Source organism: Oryctolagus cuniculus, chromosome 1 (genome assembly GCF_964237555.1).
Source record: "Oryctolagus cuniculus chromosome 1, mOryCun1.1, whole genome shotgun sequence".
Classification (NCBI taxonomy): Eukaryota; Metazoa; Chordata; class Mammalia; order Lagomorpha; family Leporidae; genus Oryctolagus; species Oryctolagus cuniculus.
The window spans coordinates 96210356-96233398 of record NC_091432.1 but is presented as its reverse complement, the minus strand read 5'-3'; the positions used below and the strand labels follow the sequence as shown (position 1 = coordinate 96233398).

General features: G+C 35.9%; 1 long non-coding RNA gene across 1 annotated transcript in view; it reads right to left on the bottom strand.

Annotated features, from left to right (window-relative positions):
* Positions 1 to 22537, bottom strand: part of LOC138850525 (uncharacterized) — a 73505-nt gene extending 50968 nt beyond the window's left edge. The window contains exon 1 of the long non-coding RNA XR_011390355.1: positions 16311 to 22537. This is a non-coding gene — a long non-coding RNA (uncharacterized lncRNA). The remainder of the gene's footprint in view (positions 1 to 16310) is intronic.
* Positions 22538 to 23043: the final 506 nt, after the last annotated feature.

Sequence of the window (23043 nt, the reverse complement as noted above, 5' to 3'; positions counted from 1 at the left end):
TGGAAGATCTGTCTGTCTCTCCCCTCTGTAACTCTGCCTTTCACATAAACTAAATAAATAAAATCTTAAACAAAGGAATCATTAGGCATTGTGAGATAGTAAGGGCTTGCTTTTGTATCAGAGAAAATGAGGAGGAGGAGTAGGAGCAGATAAAAAAAAATACTGTTTTATAAAACTCATCTGTGTACATGATTGAATTGCTCAAGAAAAAAATGAGATTTTCTGGAAGATTTTTTAAGTTCATTGTCAAGACTGATTCTCGGGTTTTTCCCTGAAGAAAAGAGGCATTAAGCAATGAAACTTCCATCTGTTTCATCTAAGTTTCAAGATGTAGTTTAAAAATAAAGCAACAAGACAATGTTTATTGAAAGCATGAAATTTCTCTACTTATTACCCAAGTAAAATACAGCTTAAAACAGCAAACCTAGAAAGACAGGATTTTACACAATGCTAGTGACACTTACATTTTTGCTGAAATTTTTATTTGAAATGTGACTAACACATTCAAAATAAATATGTATCTCAAAAAATTATTCACAGAACTGACTCTGATCTCAGATAATAATATGTAGAAATGCATATGAAAAGCAAACTAACCTGAATAGACATTTTGCAGGCAAATATTGCCCCTCAACTGATGGGGTAAACAGATTTCACTATGGAAAATCACAGTTTCTTCAAGAACATATGTGGCATTTGACAGAATTCCATTTTGAAAGAATATGAAAGAAATACATCTAAAGCAATTGTCAAGATACTTCAGCTATAGAAAATTATCCCTTTAAAATTCTTTGTTCCCATATTAATTTTGCTATCATTGACAATATACATGAGTTCTCTTGCAGAAGCTGATTGTGGTTCACGTATTTCTCTCATTTTTCAAGACTGTTCTGTTGTCTCTGAAGCAATATTTTTTACACTGGTTCTAATAAAAAGCAATTTACAGAATGATCCAAGCACAGGATGAATTATCTCAGGTGTGAATGTGTGCAGTGTATATGTTTGTGATATTAGAAGATGTAAACAATTATTAAAATTATAGAAATATATGCTAAAATACTTTATCAATAAGAAATAAAATATGGGTCAAATTAAGCTTCCTTTCCAACAGTTGTTCTTTACTCTTGATTTGCATTCCTCTTGTGTTCGTTCTGTGCCTTCAGAGTCACAAACTCATCCAAGAATTGCATGAACGTCATGGACTCTCTCTGTGAATGCACACAGGCAAGCAAATGATTTTATATGGAACTGAAATTGTAGTTCCACAGACTCCCTGAGCACCAGAAACTTTTCCTGATGTCTTTTCCCTGTAAAACAGTTCATTTCAAATTAATGTCTTGAATCATAGAAATTTCCTCTGGAAATGTCTTTAGAAATGATCTAATCCTGTTGTCTTAAATGCCAGAGAGGTGATGTGATTTCCTCAAAGATACAAAGCTAATAAGCACCAGGGTTGGTTCTAGTGTGCAAGCCTCATGGCTATTTGTCCAATGCTCAATTACAGTTGGTTTTTGGTTTCTAAGAATGTGTTGCTAACACTGAGGAAGGAAAGAAGGAAAGAAGGAAAGAAGGAAGGAAGGAAGGAAGGAAGGAAGGAAGGAAGGAAGGAAGGAAGGAAGGAAAAGAAAGAGAGAGAGAGAATGGAAGGAAGGAAGGAAGGAAGGAAGAAAGTAAGGAAGGAAGGAAAGGAGGGAGGGAGGAAGAAAAAAAAATCTAAAAGCAGAGTTGCAGAGCTGACCCTTCATATATCCCTACTGCTTTAAGAGCCATCCTGCTGAGTAATCTTTGTATCCTCTGTGATTACATAAACACCAATATAAATAAAAGACCTGTTTCTTGCTTTACCAGAGGAATCCTATAGGGCTAATCTGAGCACAGAGCAACCATTAACTTCAAAGGAACTTTAGTTATTGGTTCAGCTCTGTAGGGATGCTAAGCAAGACATAATGCAAACCAATTCCTTTGAGATGAAAACTAGAAAGGAATCACTATATGACAGTTAAATAATAAGAAAAATATCCTTATCGGTACACATTACTAAATTTCTCTGACAACTTCCCCTAAGCTTGGGACACTTGGGTGCCATTCATTCACAATATAGTGTCTATCACAACAATGAAATCTTGGTTATTCCATCTTGGGGAAACTCGGATACAATTTGTTAAGTGGCAATTGTGTTACCTACCTATTGATCTGGGCATTCATCCCGGAAGGCGCTGGGCCAGTGATGCAGTTTGCTTCAACTGCATTGCCTGACATTACTCTTAGAGATCCATTGCAGTAAACAGCTTCTGCTTCTTGCAAGGAAGAAATAAGCACAAATATTTCTTATAGAGTTAATGCTGCTCAACCAGTACACTAGCTATGAGCCCAAGAATTACCTTGCCCTCGTGCAAAAGATCGATTTCAAGAATAGTCATTTTTAATAAAAAATGGCAGGTCAATGACAAAGTTACTAATGGAAAGATTCTCTAGTTCCTTTCTTCCATTTAATCAACTTAGGTCAGACTGCAAATTTAAAAAAATCTTTAGATATCTTCCCAAATTCTGCAAGTGAAAATCTTGACATTCGGTTGTGAACTTTTAATGGGAGAATCACTAACGAATCTTGTTTAAAATTAGATTCTGATTGATTGGGGCTGGGCTGGGCCTAAAGTTTCTGCATTACCTAGCAAGTTCTTAGGGATTGCTGGATACATATTTTTATCATTTTTACTTGTTTTTTTTAATTAACATACAAGTACACATTTGTATTTATGGAATATATGTGATACATGTATACAGTATAATGATAAAAATAGACAAATTAGCATATCCATCACCTTAAATATTTATAATTTGTGATGAGAAAATTAAAAGCCTTTCCTAACTATACTATGTATACAAAATATATTCTTTTTATTTGTAAAGATTAATTGATTTATTTGAAAGGAAGAGTGATGTGGAATGCAGGTAGAGATAGAGATGGAAATAGAGGCAGTGAGTGAGAGAGAGAGAGAGAGAATATCTTCCATTAGCTCGTTCACTCCCCAAATGGCTGCAATGGCCAACACTGACCCAGGCTGAAGCCAAAATCTGGAACCCCATTCTGGTCTCCTACCTGGGTAGCAGTTGCCCAGCACTTGGGCCACTTTTCTCTGCCTTCTTAGGCAAATTAGCTGAGACTGGAATGGACATGCAGCAGCCAGGACTCACACCTGCACTCTGATGCAGGTGCCACAATATATTATCATTCCCTCTACTGTGTAACAGAACACAGAGGTTGCTCCTCCTTTCTAACTGTAACATTGTACCCACAGGCCAGCATTTCCCCATTTCCCTCCTCTCCCATCCTCTGGTAACCACTGTTCTATTTTCAGCTTCTGCCAGATCAAACTTTTTAGTCTATATGTGAGTGAAATCATGTGGTAACTGCCTTTCTGTGCTTACCTTATTTGTTCTTTTTTTTTTTTTAATTTTTTTTTTTTTTTGACAGGCAGAGTGGACAGTGAGAGAGAGAGACAGAGAGAAAGGTCTTCCTTTGCCATTGGTTCACCCTCCAATGGCCGCCGCGGCCGGCGCGCTGCGGCCTGCGCACCGCGCTGATCCGATGGCAGGAGCCAGGAGCCAGGTGCTTTTCCTGGTCTCCCATGGGGTGCAGGGCCCAAGCACCTGGGCCATCCTCCACTGCACTCCCTGGCCACAGCAGAGGGCTGGCCTGGAAGAGGGGCAACCGGGACAGAATCCGGCGCCCCGACCGGGACTAGAACCCGGTGTGCCGGCGCCGCTAGGCGGAGGATTAGCCTAGTGAGCCGCGGCGCCGGCCCCCTTATTTGTTCTTAAACTCACTCATGTGGCTGCAAATTTCAGGATTTCAACCTTTTGTAATGACTCAATAGTCATTATGTATATTTGTCACATTTTCTTTGTCCATTCACCAGTTGATGGACACTTAGATTGATTCCATATCTTGGCCACTATGCATAATGCCTCAATAAACAAAGGAGCACACTTATATCTTCGACAAACTGATTTCATTTCCTTTGGATGTATACCCAGTACTGGGATGCTAAATAATAGGATATATCTATGCTTAATTTTTGAAAAGATGTTAAACAATTTTATTGACTTCTTTGAAGTACACATATTTCTTCAAAAACTCAAACTCAGAAAACTTACATGGAAGAAAAAAATGATGATATTGAATAGTTCAACATAAATTTATTTTTTAAGAAATTAGGAACTTATTATTTTAAGAAATTAAATTCACCTTTAAAATTTTACTCCAAGGATAACATTAGCACCCAAGTTTTAACAGGTAATAACAATGGAGGTAAAGTTCTGTTTAATTAATGATGGGCCTCATATGCCATATTACTGCTCATAATTATGCTTACTGATCTGCTTCTGTTGTTTCACAATTTGCAAAGTAGGTCAACCCTTTAGCTGTTGTACTGTAGTGTTTTGATCTGTTGCTGTGGCATAAAAGAGCAGGAAAGAGAGAGAGAGAGAGCTCATGATTTTTATAGTTTTACCATTAGGTGTATGAATCTTGTGAAATTCAGAAATTCAAAAACGTCAGTAAATACAACACACTTATAGTCTCATAGTAAAGACCGTCAGAATTCTATGTGGAACAGTACAGCCTGTTTTTTATGGGTGTCTAGGTGTAGAATCCATGTCTTTTCTAGCTTTAGGAGGTCACCTGCACTGTTTCGTTCCTGTCCCGTTCCTGGTATCTCTGCCTGTGCTTCTGACATCACAGCTCCTTTACTGACTCTGAGGCTTCTATCCCTCTTATGAGGACCCTGTGACTACATTGGACCAATACAGATAAAACAGGAAGATGCCATCTCAAAATCTTGAGTTTAATCACAACTTCAGAGTAACGTGTACATTGTGACGTCTTTTTGGTGGAGTTTCAAATGATGAGCCGGGACATGGGAGCGTTCACCAGAAGCGTGCCACCAGATAGTTCCAGCTGGCACTTTTTATTATTTAGTCTAGGGTTCAACTGGTAGCATACAACTATGAATGTGCAGCCAGGCTCATCATTGTAAAAAGAATAACAAGTAGGCACAAGCAAGGGAGGTAAGTGTCGTGTGACATATTTATGGTGGGAAGCAAAAGTTCAAGTTGCTACTGGGTCATGTTGCTCCTGGCTCATCTTCCATGTCCTTGGAGTATAAGGAGTTTTCCTAAAAGCAGTATCTAACAATTACCCAAACCTTTTGCTTGCTGCAACCTCATTCCATTTAGGAAGATAGGCCTTCACAAGGCCTGCTTAGGCAGAAGCAGGACCTCAGCCGTGTCCAATATTCAAGAGGCTATGACCTCACTGTGGACACTTAGGTAGTATCCACTACATTCCCAAATTGCAGGAATTAAGATGTGAACATCTTTGAGTAGGGGTATGTCTGCTTCCTACAATATATTAACAACAATAATTTTCCTCTACAACACAGTTCTTTCATTTTTTGTTTATTTGACAGGTAGAGTTATAGACAGAGAGAGAGACACAGAGAAAAGTCTTCCTTCCATTGGTTCACCCCCCAAATGGCCACCATGGCCAGTGCTGTGCCAATCCGAAGCCAGGAGCCAGGTGCTTCTTCCTGGTCTCCCACGTGGGTACAGGGCCCAAGCACTTGGGCCATCCTCCACTGCCTTCCTGGGCCACAGCAAAGAGCTGGACTGGAAGAGGAGCAACCTGGACTAGAACCCAGCACCCTTATGGGATGCCTGCACCACAGGCAGAGGATTAACCAAGTGAGCCATGGCGCCAGCCCCAAGTTCTTTCATCTTACATTAGGAGATGTGAAAGTATTGATGCTTCTGAACTCTGAATTCTTTCTTTTCAATGGCTTCCTTTTCCTTGTATTGGTAATGCCTGTTCATCAATATGTCATGAAGTTTTATAATTCTCTTAAAATTTCAACTTTTAAGTTTTTTAAAAAAAATTTCTCAGGAGCTTTCTTCAGCCTCTGGTACCCACCATTCTATGAGATCCACTCTTTCAGATTCCACATATGAATGAGTTCATGTAAAACACACATTTCTGTACCTGGCCTATTTCACATATCATAGTGACCTGTGGTTTCATCCATGCTGTTGCAAATGACAGGATCCCCTCATTTTTAATAGGTGAATAGTATTTCTTTGTGCATATGAACCACATTTCTTCATCTATTTGTCAGTTGATGGACACTTAGGATAGTTCCATTTCTTGGCTACTGTGAAGAGTGCTTGAACAAATATGGGGTGCAGAAGTCTCTTCAACAGAATAATTTCATTCCATTTGGATATATAGCCAGGGGTGGGATTCCTGGATTATATGGTAGTTCAGTTTTTAATTCTATGAGGATATCCACATTTTTTCCACAATGCTTGTTCAAATGTAAGTTACCACCAACAGTAAGTAAAGGCTTTCTTTTCTACAATCCTTCTAGAACTTGTTATTTTTTGTGATTTTCATAATAGCTATTCAAACTAGAGAGACATGCTATCTATGTCTTCATGGTTTAGAATTGCATATCTCAGATGATTAGTGATATTGATTTTTTTATGTATCTGTACATTCATGAGACAGATTGATTTTTTCTTTCTTATAGTATCTGTATCAAATTTTTGTTAGGATTACTTTGTAACATTAAGAAGAAACTATTTTATTTGAAGGAATGTTTGTGTTATTAGAAATGGGGGGGGGGCATTGTAATCCATAAGCTGTACTTTGGAAATTTATATTCATGAAATAAAAATTCAAAAAAAAGAAATACATGCTTTTTAGTTGCTCACAATTCACTAGGGAAGTATTATTTTTCAAGATTTATTTCTTTATTTATTTAAAAGCCAGAATTGAGAAAGAGAGGGAGAGAGAGAGGAAGAAGGGGGGCGGGGGAGAAAATAAGATAGCTGAAATTTGGAATTAAAATTTAGGTTAAACTGAAAATAAGGCTATATTTTGGTTATTTTACTTTCAAATATCTCTGTCAATGTTTTTTAGTCCTCTCTCTTATAAGCAACATACAGTTGAATTTTAAGTTTTAAATTTTTTCCGAACAATATCTATCTTCAATAGGAACAATAGTTCTTGTATATTTAATGTAACTACTATTTTATTTGTATTTAAATACATAATTTTCTGTTAATTTCCATTTTTCCCAACTTTATCATTTCCATTTTTATCCTTTCTTGCCATGTTTTTGTGTTATCAAGTTTATTGCTATTATTATTATTATTATTATTCTACTCTATTCTATTAGATTCTCAGTTATACAACTTTCACTGTAAGTATGTTTTACCTTTAAATAGTTTCCATAAAAATTTTAACATTTATTACTATCTTATTAGAGATGCTATGAATTAGGATCCATACAATACAATTAGGAACCAGATGATACAATGTACTCGTAATTCCTTTGTGTTATTATTTTCAGGTAAATCAATTCTACATGTACTTTAAATCAGTGTCTTAGTCTTTTGGGGCTTCTATAACATAATATCATTATCTGAGTTTATAAGTAGTAGAAATTTATTTCTTACAGGTTTGGAGACAGAAATCTAAAATCAATGTGGCAGCAGCCCTAGGGTTCATAAAACATGCTTTCTGGTTCGCAGAGAACACCTTCTCATTGTCTTCTCCAGGGTTAAGGCACTAATGGGCACTCTGAGGTCCCTTTATAAGAATACTAATTCCATTCATGAAAACTCAGCACTGTGACCCAGTCACCCCTCAATCCCCGTCTTCCTAACACCATCACCTGGAGGATTAGAAATTTTGATGTATGCCTTTGGGAAGACACAGACATTCAGACCTGAATAATGTGAAAGTATTCTTATTTTTATTTTATATAACCAACTGGCAAAAATTTATACATGCATATATATTTTCAAATCTCACTTATTTGAGAAGCAGAGAGACAGAGAACTCCCCAAATGCCCATGATAGCTAGGGCTGCACCGAGGTCAAAGCTGAGGTCAGGAACTCAATCCAGTTCTCTCAGATGAAAGGCAGAAAAACAGTCATCAGAGCCATCACCTGTGCCTTACAGTGTTTGAATTAGCAGGAAGCTGGAATGAAGGCGCTGAAGGCAGATACTGAAACCAGACACTCTGCTACGGGATGCAGGTGTCCCAGCCAGCATCTGAACTGCAAGACCAGATGCCCTCCCTCAACAGGAGTATTTTTAATGATATCTTTAGTTTTATTTGATTTTTCTGTTTTCCATCAGAGATGTGATCTCCTCCAATTTGTAAGTTGCCTTCAGTATTTCTATTACTATTGGCCTGTTGCCAAGGAATAATCTAATTTTTCTATATGTTAGTTTTTATATCTTAAGATATTTTCAGAAAATACAGAATCCATGTTGGCAGTTATGTTGTGTAACAAATTTGAAGTGTCATTCAATGTGGTTTCTATCATTCTACAATGTTATTTTTATACTTTATTTGAAGATAATCTCCTTCTGCTATTTCTTGTTGATGTAAAGTTATTTTCGTATGTATTTGGTTTTCAGCAAATTGACTATGATGTGCATTGAATTGTTTTTTAAATGTATCTTGGTTGGACATTATAGTTTCTTAAATCTGTAGTTTAATGCATTTCCTCAGATTAAAAAATTGTCATTTGAGATCCCTTCAAATATTGCTCTGATATGTTTCCTTTTCCCTTCCTTTCCTCTCATTTAGTTGTTTTCCTGTGTAAAATATATCTTTTTGTGTATTTTCTGTCCTTTTCACTCTTCATATTTCACTCTAGTAATATTTTCTTTTGGTTTAGCTACCATTAAGTAACTAATATTTTTAGTCTTATTTTCAGTTTAACCTAAATTTTAATTCCAGATTCCAGCTATCCTATTTTCAGTCTAGAATTTCTATCAGGTTCCATTTATATAGATTTTGAAAGTGAAATTTTTCATCTTGTCCTCTCTTTTTTACATGTTTATCACAGTTATATTAAAGTCTATTTTGTATTACTATACTACCAGTATCAATTGTGGATCTTATTCCAATGTATCTTTTTTCTTTTCTTTTTTTGAAAATTTTTGGACAGGCAGAGTTAGACAGTGAGAGAGAGACAGAGAGAAAGGTCTTCCATTGGTTCACTCCCCAAATGGCTGCTATGGCCTGCGCGCTGTGCTGATCTGAAGCCAGGAGCCAGGTGTTTCTCCTGGTCTCCCACGCAGGTGCAGGGCCCAAGCACTTGGATCATCCTCCACTGCCCTCCTGGGCCACAGCAGAGAGCTAGCCTGGAAGAGGGGCAACCGGGAAAGAATCCAGCGCCCCGACGGGGACTAGAACCCGGGGTGCTGGCGTCGCAGACAGAGGAGTAGCCTATTGATCCGCGGCGCCGGCCCCAGTGTATCTTTTTTCACTTAATGTTTGTTCATTTTGTCCTACATTAATCAGACATTGAGAATACTGGGTGCTTTGTCTGAAAGTTAATAAAGGGTCTCAATGAAGTTACCTTATCCTAGAGATGATCTTTTTATAGACTATTGACTGAGGAAAGATTATGGAAAATTTAAATACTTTAAATTTTATCAATGAATATAATGCTGTCATTGTGAAAAAAAAATGAAGATATTCCTGTTTTTCTGAAAACTGTTTTAGCTCAATTTATAGATGAAACTTAAGGTCTAGTCTTAAGATATTTTGATATTTAATTTTAGTGGCTTTTATAACTGAAAAAATCCGTAAAAGAAAAAAATTATATGATAAGGTATATTAGATTAATGTACTAATTTTTATTCTGCATACTCACTCTTTTCAATGTTCTAAATTGAAAGAAGATATGAATTAAGCAGAGATAAACACTAAAATAAAATGAACAGATTTGGAAAGATCCAGAGCTACTGGTAGAATTTCTGGGATTGTTCATACCATTGGACAAATTTTATGGCCATATCTACTAAATAAACAAACAGGCAAACAAAAAAACAAAGCCGTAAGTTAGCACATGCACATCTTCCCTATTCTAGCAGCTTTCATTGTTAGGAGATAGTGACATGATCTAAAGGGGTCATGTTGAGGAACCAGTCAGAGATGAGGCTTGGGCAATGAATAATGCTTATTCTGTTTATTCTAAAAGCTCTCTTGCAAGATGGATAATGGGAGTAAGCGAGTGGCATGGATTAGGTATATTTTGGGGTCAGATGACTATCTCACAAGGAGTACCTCTGATCAGAGATCATTCTCAGAGTTTGAAGGAAATCCCAACTTGTCAGAAATATATGCTCAGTATAGGTCAGTAACTAGATTGGGTGTTTGTTCAGAAAGGGAGTTTAAGCTACATCTATTTTTTTTTTTACAATAATCTACCTAAGGACATTCACTAGACAATTCTTAGATAACCTTCATATCTGTGGGATGTTGAAAATACATGTCACTTAAAATCATGAGTTGTTTCCAGCTTTGATATATTTTCTGATGTTGATATGATGTTCTGGTTCCAAAAATTTTGGAAAAGTAAGCAAAGAAAAAAGATAAAAGCAAATAAAAATCTACTATTTTCCCCCTAATTTTCTATGATTTGAAGTGCAAGATTAACTACCAAACCTGAGTAATAATATCATCATAATTTCAATCATATGAAATAGTTTTCAAAAATATTTTCATTATTTGGACTAAAGACAATTTCACTGTTAAAACATCAAACATGTTAAGAAAGTGTTGACTAAAAGAGCAAAATAAAGAAGTCAGCTACTATCAATCCATCTATCCACAAGTGTACCCCTGCTTTATTATGCATTATATCAGATAAAGACAAAATAGGGGGTGAAGATCAAAAAGCTTCACTCTAGGGCTGGCATCGTGGCTCACTTGGTTAATCCTCCACCTGCAGTGCTGGCATCCCATATGGGAGCCGGGTTCTAGTCCCAGTTGCTCCTCTTCCAGTCCAGCTCTCTGCTGTGGCCTGGGAGGGCAGTGGAGGATGGTCCAAGTGCTTGGGCCCTGCACCTGCATGGGAGACCAGGAGGAAGCACCTGGCTCCTGGCTTCGGATCGGCACAGCGCCAGCCATAGTGGCCATTTGGGGGTGAACCAATGGAAGGAAGACCTTTCTCTCTGTTTCTCTCTCACTGTCTAACTCTGTCTGTCAAATAAAAAAAAAAGTTAAAAAAAAAAAAAAAAGGAAGCTTCACTCTAGCAATTGTCCATTTTGCTGAATAGTCTGTTGACACCTTTCAGCTCCTTCGTCTGTGGAGAAAGTGTATCATAACCAGGTTCAGTGAATCCTGCTTCAAACCAACCTACCATTTCCCAAATCTAAACAAACAGAAAACAAAATAATAACTTTTAAAGCAGAAAGATAAATCAATTTGCCAAGATGATAATAAATTAGATAAATCAATTTATCCAAGATGATTTTTTATTTCTCTACAAGTTTTCCAGTTGAACAAATTTATAGTCAAAAAAAACATTCATGAATGCACATATTATTGAGCGTGCAATTTGTTTTGAAATATTTATGGAAAACCCAGATGTTTTCATAAGAATGTGGTTCCAAACATCCACTTTACGCACATTCTTTTCGTTTTCCTATTTGCCAAGGTTCTAATACTTTACCCATGAAATTTTAGGAACCATTAATATGCCAACGAGAACATTTCATCCCTATGAGTCCCTCCTACTCTTACTATATTAATCGTGAACCCCTGTCTTTCTTTTCAGCCAGCACCCTATAATATTGGGGAGAAACATGGGCACTTCGGCTTGGGTTATTCTTGCTACCCATAATGTTGTATGGCTCCCTCACTTTTATAGTTGATAGATTTTCTATTCAGTTTTTATCCAGAATACTAGTGTAATGGTTACTTTTATGTGTCAACTTGAGATATGGCATGCATTTATTCCATTAAGCACTAAATTAGGAGTTTCTATGAAATATTTTGCAAACATAATTGAATTTCATAAATGATTTTATCCTGGATAATTGAGATAAGCCTGATTCAATTAGTTAAAAGGAGAACTCTGGTTTCCCTAAAAAGGAAAAAATTCAGCCTTGAGACAGCAGTTTCAGCTCAGGACTCACAGTTGCAACCTGCCTTTCCTTTGGACTTTTCCCTGGGAATCCTGTAAGCCAATTCCTTCTCTCTCTCTCTCTCTCTCTCTTTCAATATGTAAAAAAAATTGTGGAAAAATGAAATTAAAATAATTTTTGGTACAGAAATTTTGGAAATCCATTAATAGTTTTTTTCACAATATGAATTTTCCATGAACTTTTTGAGGACCTGTCTATGTACAAAGAACCATATCCTACTGGTTCTTTTTCTATGATTGACATGTCTGATATACGTAATAAAATACAATTATACATCATAGGTTTACATTCAAACAATACAAACACAGAAATACACTTCAACCACCTGAGAATTCCATTCCTCACACTGGTTTGAAAAATACTAGCAAAGGCTTTTCACAAGAAAGCATTGTATGAAACATTACTGGGGATACACAAGCTTCACGGTTTTGTAAGTATAAAAACTGACAAAAAAGGAAACAGAAAAGAAAATCGTAGAACTATAACTATGTAATATCTTGCCCAAAAACAGACTTACTAAAAATCCCAGCATGACCCAGGCTTATAGCTATCATCTTGTGATTCTTCCATTGGTTTATTAAAAAGGACTTTAAGTGGCTGTTCTCTCTAGAATTTTCATGGGAACATTATCATTTGTTTGCTTATTTTGGAGATACAATGATTATATCAATTTTATTTCTGTATTCAGGGCAAATTTTAATTTGTCAATTAACTCATCTCAAATATTCAGTAAAAAAAAATCAATCTCTGTAATTAGTCAAATTCCTAGGGCATGGAGCCAAAAATGTATATATTAAATTGATCATTTCTTTTTCACTTAATTTTTTCAAAAGATTTGTTCCTGGAAGATAAAATTTCACAATTCCTTCGATTAATGAGATGATGAAAAATTAACAGGCAGATAAATGTCCTGGTTCAATCTACTGTGAATTAACTGATAGTTTGTTTTTAAAATAGGGATGTTTCTGGATCATTTAAAGACGAAAAGGATCTTAATAGATGATTCCTAGAAAATAAAGGGTCTGCAGTGGCATCTGGTATTAGAAAACACTTGACATTTTTCAAAGCAAAGGTCCTAAATTTTTACAGAATTCAGAAAAATAGAAGGTCATTCTACCTTTGAAATAAATAAAATAAATCAATTTCAAAAAGCTGGAATTGGGGCTGGTGTGTCGTAGTGGGTAAAGCCGTTATCTGAGGCACCAGCATCCCTCAAAGGTGCCAGTTTTTGTCCCATCAGCTCTACTTCCAATTCAGCTCCCCTGTTAATAGCCTGAGAAAGCATCGGAGGACAGCCCAAACGTTTGGGCCCTGCCACCCATGTGGGAGACCTGGATGAAACTCCTGGCTCCTGATTTTGGTATGGTCCAACCCTGGCCATTGTGGCCATCCAGGGAGTAAACCAACAAATGGAAGCTCTCTCCCCCTCTCTTTGAAACAAATAAATAAATCTTAAAACAAAACAAAACAAAAAACATAGCCACAGATCAGCACTTGAGCATCGCCTGGGAAGTTATGAGAGATGGCAGTTCCAGAGTTGCACCCCAGAACAACTGGATCAGAAACTCTGGGTCTGGGACCCAGCAATCTGTATTTTTGCAAATCCTTCTCTAGGTGGTTTTGATGCACAGGAAGTTTGGAAATCACTGCCGGATAGCATTAATGATACAAGTTGCATTTTAAGTTTTAACATGGTAGCATATCCCTTATGATGAAATCAGTCTCTATCTGATATTGGAAGAGCAGCTTCTCTGAACCTCAAAGTTAGATGGAAATAATATCTGAAATGCTTAAATGACTCAATGTAGATAGAGTAAGATGCATAGTGCCTGGAACCTGGAGAGGTCTTAATATAGAAAAGAGATTATAAAGTGCAAATGAAAAAGAACTTTTGTGCTATATCTTTTGTTTCCAGGTTACCGTACTGAAGTATATTCTATTTTTTTATATCAAGCCTGTTGTGTGATGTGGAGATTGACAGTTCAAGTTCATGGGAAAGATCACAAATTCTGGGGTTTAACAGACCATGTAGAAATCTTTGTTCTTCCTATGTTCTAGATTTAGCAGGTATAAATACATCATACATAGGTGAGTTTAGATTTTACATAACCAGTAAATATTTTAGGTTTAATTATATCCAATTGAATTTTAAAATAAACTTATATATGGGGGGAAAAGCCATTGTAATCCATAAGCTGTACTTTGGAAATTTATATTCGTTAAATAAAAGTTAAAAAAATAAAATAAACTTATATGAAAAAAATCATTTGAAATTTAAGCATACCTGTGTGTCCCCTATTAATAAGCAACCCTTCTTCTACCATTTGTAGCAAGTAACTTAACCTTTCTGTATCAGTTTTCTTATTATTAATAAATTAATAAGTTATTATCAATATCTAATATTGCAGTGAAAATATAAATTATGCATACTTTATATGTATATATTATCATAGATCACAAGAAGGCCTTTCGTTAACTCTCCTGAAAACGATAACTAGGAATCTTGTCAAGAAGAGGATATTGGTAAGTGTAGGAACAATGGATACTTTAGTATTACTACAGATCTTTCAAAAATGTGGAATTCTATTGAAGCAGAATTCATTAGCATATAAATGTTTCTTTCAGGAAGGGAAACAAGAACTGACTTCATAACTGCTGCATATAAAAACTTTTTCAGATTTATTTCTAAAGCGTGACATTCTTTATGCCAAATAACCAAAGCTTTTACTAATGTGTTCTACAGTTTTTCTTTTTAATTCAAATGAGTTCCAAAATCAGCCCTATAGGATAAGTAGTACCAAGTATTTTCTGCTTTTCATAGAAAAAAATGCTCAATATTTTTGTTTTCAAAGTTTACTTCTTTGGATGCATTTACTTTGAGAGTTGAAAATTCATAGCTCAGTTGTTTGGTAATAACTTATATCACATTTTTATTGGCTTGATTTTTCCAGGTAGAAAACTTTATCACTGTGACTATTATTATTTTTGCTGTACATATTAGTGCCATACACTGTGATAACTTTTAACTGTATTCAACGTCTGATGATGAAATCACTTTAGTTGGTATTTTGATACTTCTAAGGAATTTCTAATTTTATTTAATAAGTGTACATATTTATGGGCTATAGTAAGATATTTCAAAAAATGCCTACAATGTTCATTGATTAAATTAGGATGATTAGCAGTTTTCTGCTCTTATCATTACTTTTTTGGGAAACTTAGACTTTGTTTTCAAAAAAAGACTATTTTAGAGCAGTTTTAGCTTCACAGCAAAACAAAGAGACATGCACAGATATTTCCCATATATTCCCTGCATCCATGCATGCATACCCTCCTTCATTGTCAACAACCTTTATCAGACTGGTACATTTCCAACAATTGATGAATTTACATAAATTGGTATCACCCAAAGGCCATAGTTTATGTGAGTCTGAAGAAATGTGTAAAGACATATAGGCTGGGCACTAGGCACAAAAATTAAGACATTTCTTGGGATGCTCTCATTACATATCAGAATGCCTGCTCTCTCCCAATCCTAGCTTCTTATAAATGCACACCCTGAGTGGATGCCCATAATGGCTCAGGTTTTTAAGGCTCTACCACCTAGGTAGGATATCCTTATTGGGATTCCAGCTCCTGGCTTCAGCTTGACAAGCGCCTGCCAGGCATTTGAAGAGTGAACCAGTACATGGAAGATCTTTCCCTTCCTGGCTCTTGACTCTGTCATCCTCTCTCTCTCTCTCCCCCTTTCAAATGAAATGAAAATAAATGATAATTTGTGGAAAAAGGCATGCATCATACAGATTACATTTTTAATGCACTAAAAATTTTCTGTGCTTCACTTCTCTATCCCTCTCCCTCCATCAACACTTGGCAGCCACTGATCTTACTGTTTCTGTAGTATTGTCTTTTCCAGAATTTCAAATAGTTATAATCATATAGTAGATAGCCTATTCAGATGTACTTCCTTTACATAGTAACATGTTTTCATGTTTCCTCCTTAATAGCCTGATGTGTTCTTTTGTTTTATGCTGAATAATATTCCATTATCTGGGATTTACCATAATTTAACATTTTTTACAATAAATGTATCCATTTCCTTACTTAAGAATATCTTGGTTACTTTTAAGACAATTAATAGATCTGCCATAAATATTCATGTGCAAATTTTTAACATGGACATGTATTTTCAACTCCTTTGAGTAATTATCAAATAATATGATTGCTGATTTAGATGATAGAAATATATTTAGTTATTAAAAATAGAACAAAAACATTAGTAAACACCTTACCAAAGAAGATATAAAGATGGCAAACGAGCATAACAAGGGCTCACTTGGTTAATCCTCCACCTGCGGCACCGGCATCCCACATGGGTGCCAGGTTCTAGTCCTCGTTGCTCCTCTTCCAGTCCAGCTCTCTGCTGTGGCCCAGGAGGGCAGTGGAGGATGGTCCAAGTGCTTGGGCCCCTGCACCTGCATGGGAGACCAGGAGGAGGCAGCTGGCTCCTGGCTTCAGATCGGTGCAGCGCCAGCTGTGGTGGCCTTTTAGGGAGTGAACCAACAGAGGGAAGACCTTTCTCTGTGTCTCTCTCTCTGTCTATAACTCTACCTGTCAAACAAACAAACAAAAGAGCATAACAAAAGATGCTACACATCATATGGTAGCAAATCAATACAGCAATGGATATCACTACTTACCTATTAGAATGCACCACATGACTCTCTCAAAGGAACACAACATTTCAATACTAAAATGTGAAGATGAAGAGATTCAAGAAATGCTTGAAAAAAGAAATCAAAAGTATGATCATGAGATTACTCAGAAACAATGAGAAGCAAATCCAAGAGTTAAACAAATGCATACATAACATACATGAAAAATTTCCCCATTGATAGAGATTTTGAAGAGACACCAAAATGAAATATTAGAAATGAATTCAGTATGCCAAATAAAAATACAGTAGAAAGCATTGACAACAGGCTTGGTGAGGCAGAAGAAAGAATATCCAGCTAAAAGACAAATCTTTGGAAATATCTCAGACCAAAAAATAAAGGAGAAAAAAATTAGAAAAATTAAAAACATTGTTGGAGGTTTATGGGATACTTCCAAATGATCCAATATGAGTCTTAGGAGTTCCTGAAAGTGCTGAAAGAGAGAATGTATTAGAAAGCCTATTCAATGAAGTAATAACAGAAAACTTCCCTAATTTTGAGAAAGGACATTCAAGTATAAGAGGCACATAGAACTCCTAACAGATATGACCAGAAAAAAGCTTCACCACAACACATTGTAATTAAATATTTAACAGTAAAACATAAAGAAAAATTTCTATAATGTGTAGGAGAGAAATGCCAGATTACTTTCAGAGGATGTCAAATTAGACTGACATTTGATTTCTCATTAGAAACCCTACAGGCTAGGAGAGAATGAAGAGACATATTTCAAGTCTTAGAAGGAAAAAAAAAAAAAACTGTTCAAACCCAGAATACTATAACCTGTTATGCTCTCATTTGTGAATGAGGGGAAATAAAGTTCCTCCATAACAAACAGAAAGTAAGAATTTGTAAACATTCATCTAGCCTTACACATGATGCTTATGGATGTGCTACACACAGAAACACAGGAAGAATGTGAAAGCAGAAAACCTCTGAGCAAAAGTACAAAGGAAATCCAAAGCAAGCAATAGGAACATTACAGAAAAATGTCAGGGTCAAGTTCTTATTTATCAAAAATTACCTTGAATGCAAATAGTCTAAATTTTACCAAAGATGCAGATTGGTTGAATGGATTAAAGAATGAGACCCATCTATTTGCTGCCTATAAGAAGCACAGTTCACCAATAAAGATACACACACACTTAATGTAAAGAATGGAAAAAAGATGCTCCATTATAATGGAAAGCAAAAATGAGCAGGTGTAGCCATCCTAATATGACAGAATGGACTTTAACACAAGCACTACTAAAAGAAACAAAAAAGAATATTATGTTATGATTAAAGCATCAGTTTAAGTTGTGACTATAATACATTTTTATGCACCCAATCCCAGGCTGCCTAGCTATTTGAAAGCAATGTTAATGGATATAAAGGGAGACATAGACTTCAATACAGTAGTAATGGGGGACTTCAACACCCCACCTATTTCAATGGAGAGATTAACTAGAAAGAAAATCAACAAAGAAACAACAGAGGTAATCTACACTATGGACCAAATGGACCTACCTGATATCTACAGAATATTTCATCCCACAGTTGAATAATAACATTCTTTTCATCAGTGCATGGCACTTTCTATAGGATAGACCATATATTAGCCAATACAGCAAGTCTCAGAAAATTATAAAAAAGATAGAAATCATACTATGCATCAAACCAGGAAGCTTCTGCACTGCAAAGGAAACACTCAACCAAGTGAAAAGGCAAATGACAGAATGGGAGAAAATATTTGCAAAATATGTAACTGATAAGTGATTAATATCCAGAATCTAAAGAACTCAAGAAACTCAATAACAACAAAACAAACAATTCAGTTAACAAATGGGCAAAGGACTTGTACAGGCATCTTCAAAAGAGGAAGTTCAAATGGGCAACACACAGATAAAAAAAAAGGCTCAACATCACTAGCCATTTGAGAAATGACAATAAAAATCACAATGAGGGCCGGCACTGTGGCTCAATAGGCTAATCCTCTGCCTGTGGCGCCGGCACACTGGGTTCTAGTCCCGGTTGGGGTGCCGGATTCTGTCCTGGTTGCCCCTCTTCCAGGCCAGCTCTCAGCTGTGGCCCAGGAGGGCAGTGGAGGATGGCCCAAGTGCTTGGGCCCTGCACCCACATGGAAGACCAGGAGAAGCACCTGGCTCCTGGCTTTGTATCAGTGCAAGGCACTGGCCGCAGCAGCCATTGGAGGGTGAACCAATAGCAAAAAGAAGACCTTTCTCTCCGTCTCTCTCACTGTCTAACTCTGCCCGTCAAAAAAAAAAAAAAAATCACAATGAGGTTTCACTTCACCCAACTTAGAAGGGCTTTCATACAGAAATGTTTTTTAAAAATTATGATGAGGATGTGGGAAAAATGTACTCTAATCCACTGTTGGTGGGAATGCAAACTAGTACAGCCAATGTGAAAGACAGTATGAAGATTCCTCAGATATCTGAAAATAAATCTACCATAAGATCCAGCCATACCACCATTGGGAATTTATTCAAAGGAATTGAAATCAGCATAGGAAAGAGAAAGCTGTCCCCATGTTTACTGCAGCTCAATTCACAATAGGTAAGATATGGAATCAACCCAAATGGCCATCACCTGATGACTGGATAACGAAAACATAGCATATATACACTATGGAATAATACTCAATGTTAAAAAAAATGAAATCCTGTCTTTCACAACAAACTGTATGTAAACTGGAAACCATTATATGTAGTGAAATAAGATAGCCCCAGAAAGACAAATATCACATGTTTTCCCTGATCTGTGGTAACTACTAGAGAACAAAAAATGTAGTATTTGATTATTTGCATTGCAATCTGCATAAAATTATTCCTGTGCATAAATTGTTGAGAGGAAATGGCTAAATGAACTGAATTACTATCTTGTAACCACAAAGGAAATGTTTAGATGTTACATTGTCATTGGTTCTATTTCATTAAAGAAATTATGAATGAATAATTGACATAAACTCTATTTGGGTATAATCGTCATTTTTTTCTATCTTTACTAAATATATTTAATGTAATCTTTTAAAAGTAGTTCAACCTTCATCATCATATATCATCTGGGCTGCTGCAAGAAATAGCCTCTAACTGTTCTTTCTCATTGCCACTGACTCCTGTCTTTAATTCATTTCCAGCATTACCAGGCTAAAGTAACCAGATTCTAACAAAGTAAATCAGCTGAGTATGTCTTCTGCTTAAAACCTTTAGCACCCTTAGATTTCACTTTAGAGTTTTTAAGCCTTTCATAGTATCCCCTAGCCTGCATTTCAGACATCAGTTCAGATGTTTCTCTACCTTGACTAACTCTACTTGCTCCAATTATATTGATTTTTTTTCACTGATTTTTTTTTTAAACAGGGCAAATTTTTTCTGATCTCTGGATCTTTGATCTTGTTCTTTCTTCTGCCCAGAGTGCTGTCTTTCATTCCCTTCACATAGTCTGGCATTTCTCATCCTTGAGGTCTAAGAGATCATCTGACACCCTATTCTCTTTATTTCTGTTTTCCTTATCTTGTGTACTTGGCAATTATCTCATTTTGCTTCCTGCTTGTTGTCTGTCTTTCTTCTCCACTCCACTGCAAACCCTAATCTTAATATTAGTCATCTTCACAGTGAAATTCCAGTGCTTGCTTTGTAGATACTTGTTAAATATTTGTTCACTAAACATGTAAATGGATATCTCTAGGTATGAATGTGACCTTTATATCTCAGTTTATTATCTGTCCAATGAAGGGATTTGGAGTTGATCATCTGTAAACTACTTTCTAACTCTCACTTGAATTTATGATCAAATTCATCATTGATCAAATATGTACTTGTATGGAACAATGTGCAATGGTTACAGTTGTAAAGCAAATTCAAAATCAAGGAAATAAGATTGGGACTGATTTGCTTGGCAACTAGCTCTCAGAGAAATATAGTAACTATCATCCAAACTTGGAAAGAAAAATGAAGAAACTAGGCTTCAGAGGTTTTTTTTTTTTTTTTGTAGTTGTTGTTGTTTTGCTTTTTTCTGGGTTGTTCTTTCATTTGAATTGCATTGTTCTTTGTATATTGTCAAGACATGGTCTTGTAAAATAGTTAACTTTTAACTGTTGATTAAATAATTACTAAATACATCAGGATAAAACTAATTTTATAAAGCTGGATTTCAGAAAAAATATACTTGAAAAAATTTGCTTCAAAAAAAGTTTAATTAAAGAAAATCCTATTTCTGTTATCATATATCTGAAATTAATTTACTCTGAGAGGTATCATTCATAATTTGAAACTCAAATTGTTTGTTTATGGGAAAAAATTTCAGTGCAGTTTTCATAGTCACTTGTAGTTTATTTTCCTAACTTCTATCTCCACCCACCACTTCCTACAACTTCCATCTCCAACTCCTTTTCCTTATTATCAGAACTGTAATTTGTTCAGTTATTTTTTCTCCCATCAGGCCACATGTTTCTGAGTAGGTGGACTGCATCCTGTGACAATGTGTCCTGATATTTCTAAGCTGTCATGGTTTCCCCTAACTCTTGGCCATGGCAATTTATTCAGGCATATTTAACGGTATTCCAAACAATGAAACATGAGAAAAAGTTTACTATATAGTTTCTGCCAAATGTTCTCTTGCTTGTAAAAGGAAATCCAAAAAAGAGGTGACTCTTTTCCTTACAAGAGCCTCTTTCCAATCCCGGGTACATATAACTGCGGAAACATTGTACACACCCTATAAAAACAGGGAAATTAGACTAAGGGAAAAAAACAACAAACAAACAAAAACTCATCAGAGCTGCCATAACAAAAGATGCTGCAAAAAGCCTGTTTCCTTAAGAATGTCTCTTCTTAGTATATATCAACAAATGTTTGGTTTTTCATTTCAATGTGTATTATTGATGTGAAATTATGTTACAGAACTTGCTGATGTTTGTGATAAATTCTATTTAAGTATGCCAATATGTTTAAAACCATAATTAAGGCCGGCGCCGCGGCTCACTAGGCTAATCCTCTACCTTGGGCCACCAGCACACTGGGTTCTAGTCCTGGTCGGGGCACTGGATTCTGTCCAGGCCAGCTCTCTGCTGTGGCCAGGGAGTGCATTGGAGGATGGCCCAAGTGCTTGGGCCGCAGCGCGCCGGCCGCGGCGGCCATTGGAGGGTGAACTAACGGCAAAAGGAAGACCTTTCTCTCTGTCTCTCTCTCGCTGTCCACTCTGCCTGTCAAAAACAAAAACAAAACAAACAAACAAACAAACAAAAACCCAAAAAACAAAAAACACACAATTTTTCCCATGAGCCAAATGTAGCAGTGTTATCCATTGATTTATAACATAATGCCATTCTACTTATTACAAAAAAACACTTGAGAAATTGAGAACAGCGTTGTCCAAAAGACATATAACACGAGTCTCACATGTGAGTTACATATATAATTTTAAATTCTCTGGTAGCCATATCAACAAAATTTTAAAAAGAAAATTAACTTCAATACTATATTTTGTTTATTAGAACATATCCAAAATACTACCATTTCAACATGTCATCAACATGAAAACTCTTGAAAAATTTTATACTTCGTTTTCATGCTAAGCTTTCAGATTTTGTGTATGTATTTTACATTTACAGAACTTTTCGGTTCAGAAAGCTGCCTAGGAATTGCTGAATATCCTAGAATTACCCTAGAAAATCCTGAATATCCTAAATATTTTTGCATAGAGACTGCCAAATCCTCACAGTACAACTTTAAGATGATAGAATACATTAATGATAACTGAACTACAAATAAATTGAATTTATAATATCAGATTTGCATTAATTTAAGATATATAGCTATAAGACTATTTTTTAATGTTTGTGGAAAAGGAATTAAAAATGTTTATTTGTGTGCAAAAATTTTTGAAATATGTGCATGCCAAGTCTTCAAAAGATTCAAAAAAACTGATAGTATGCAAAAACTCTACAGGCAATTCAAATCTTTATATCAAAATAACATTTAATTCTATTAGTCTATAAATTTTAAAAATTTTTATATTTTTATTTATTTGATAGGAAGATATGGAGAGAGGAAGATATGGAGGGAGGGGAGAGAAAGAGAAAGAGAGAATCTCTAATTCACTGATTCAGTCTCCAAATGCCAGGAGCCAAAAAGTTCATTCCCATCTCTCAGGTAGATGACAAGGACCCAAGTACTTGGGACCTCATCTGGTGCCTTCTAGAATACGCATTCAAGAGGAAGCTGGATCGGAAAAGGCAGCAATGGGACCCAGGCACTCTGATAAAGATGTGAGTGTCCCAAGCATGCTTAATCTGCTGCACTACAAT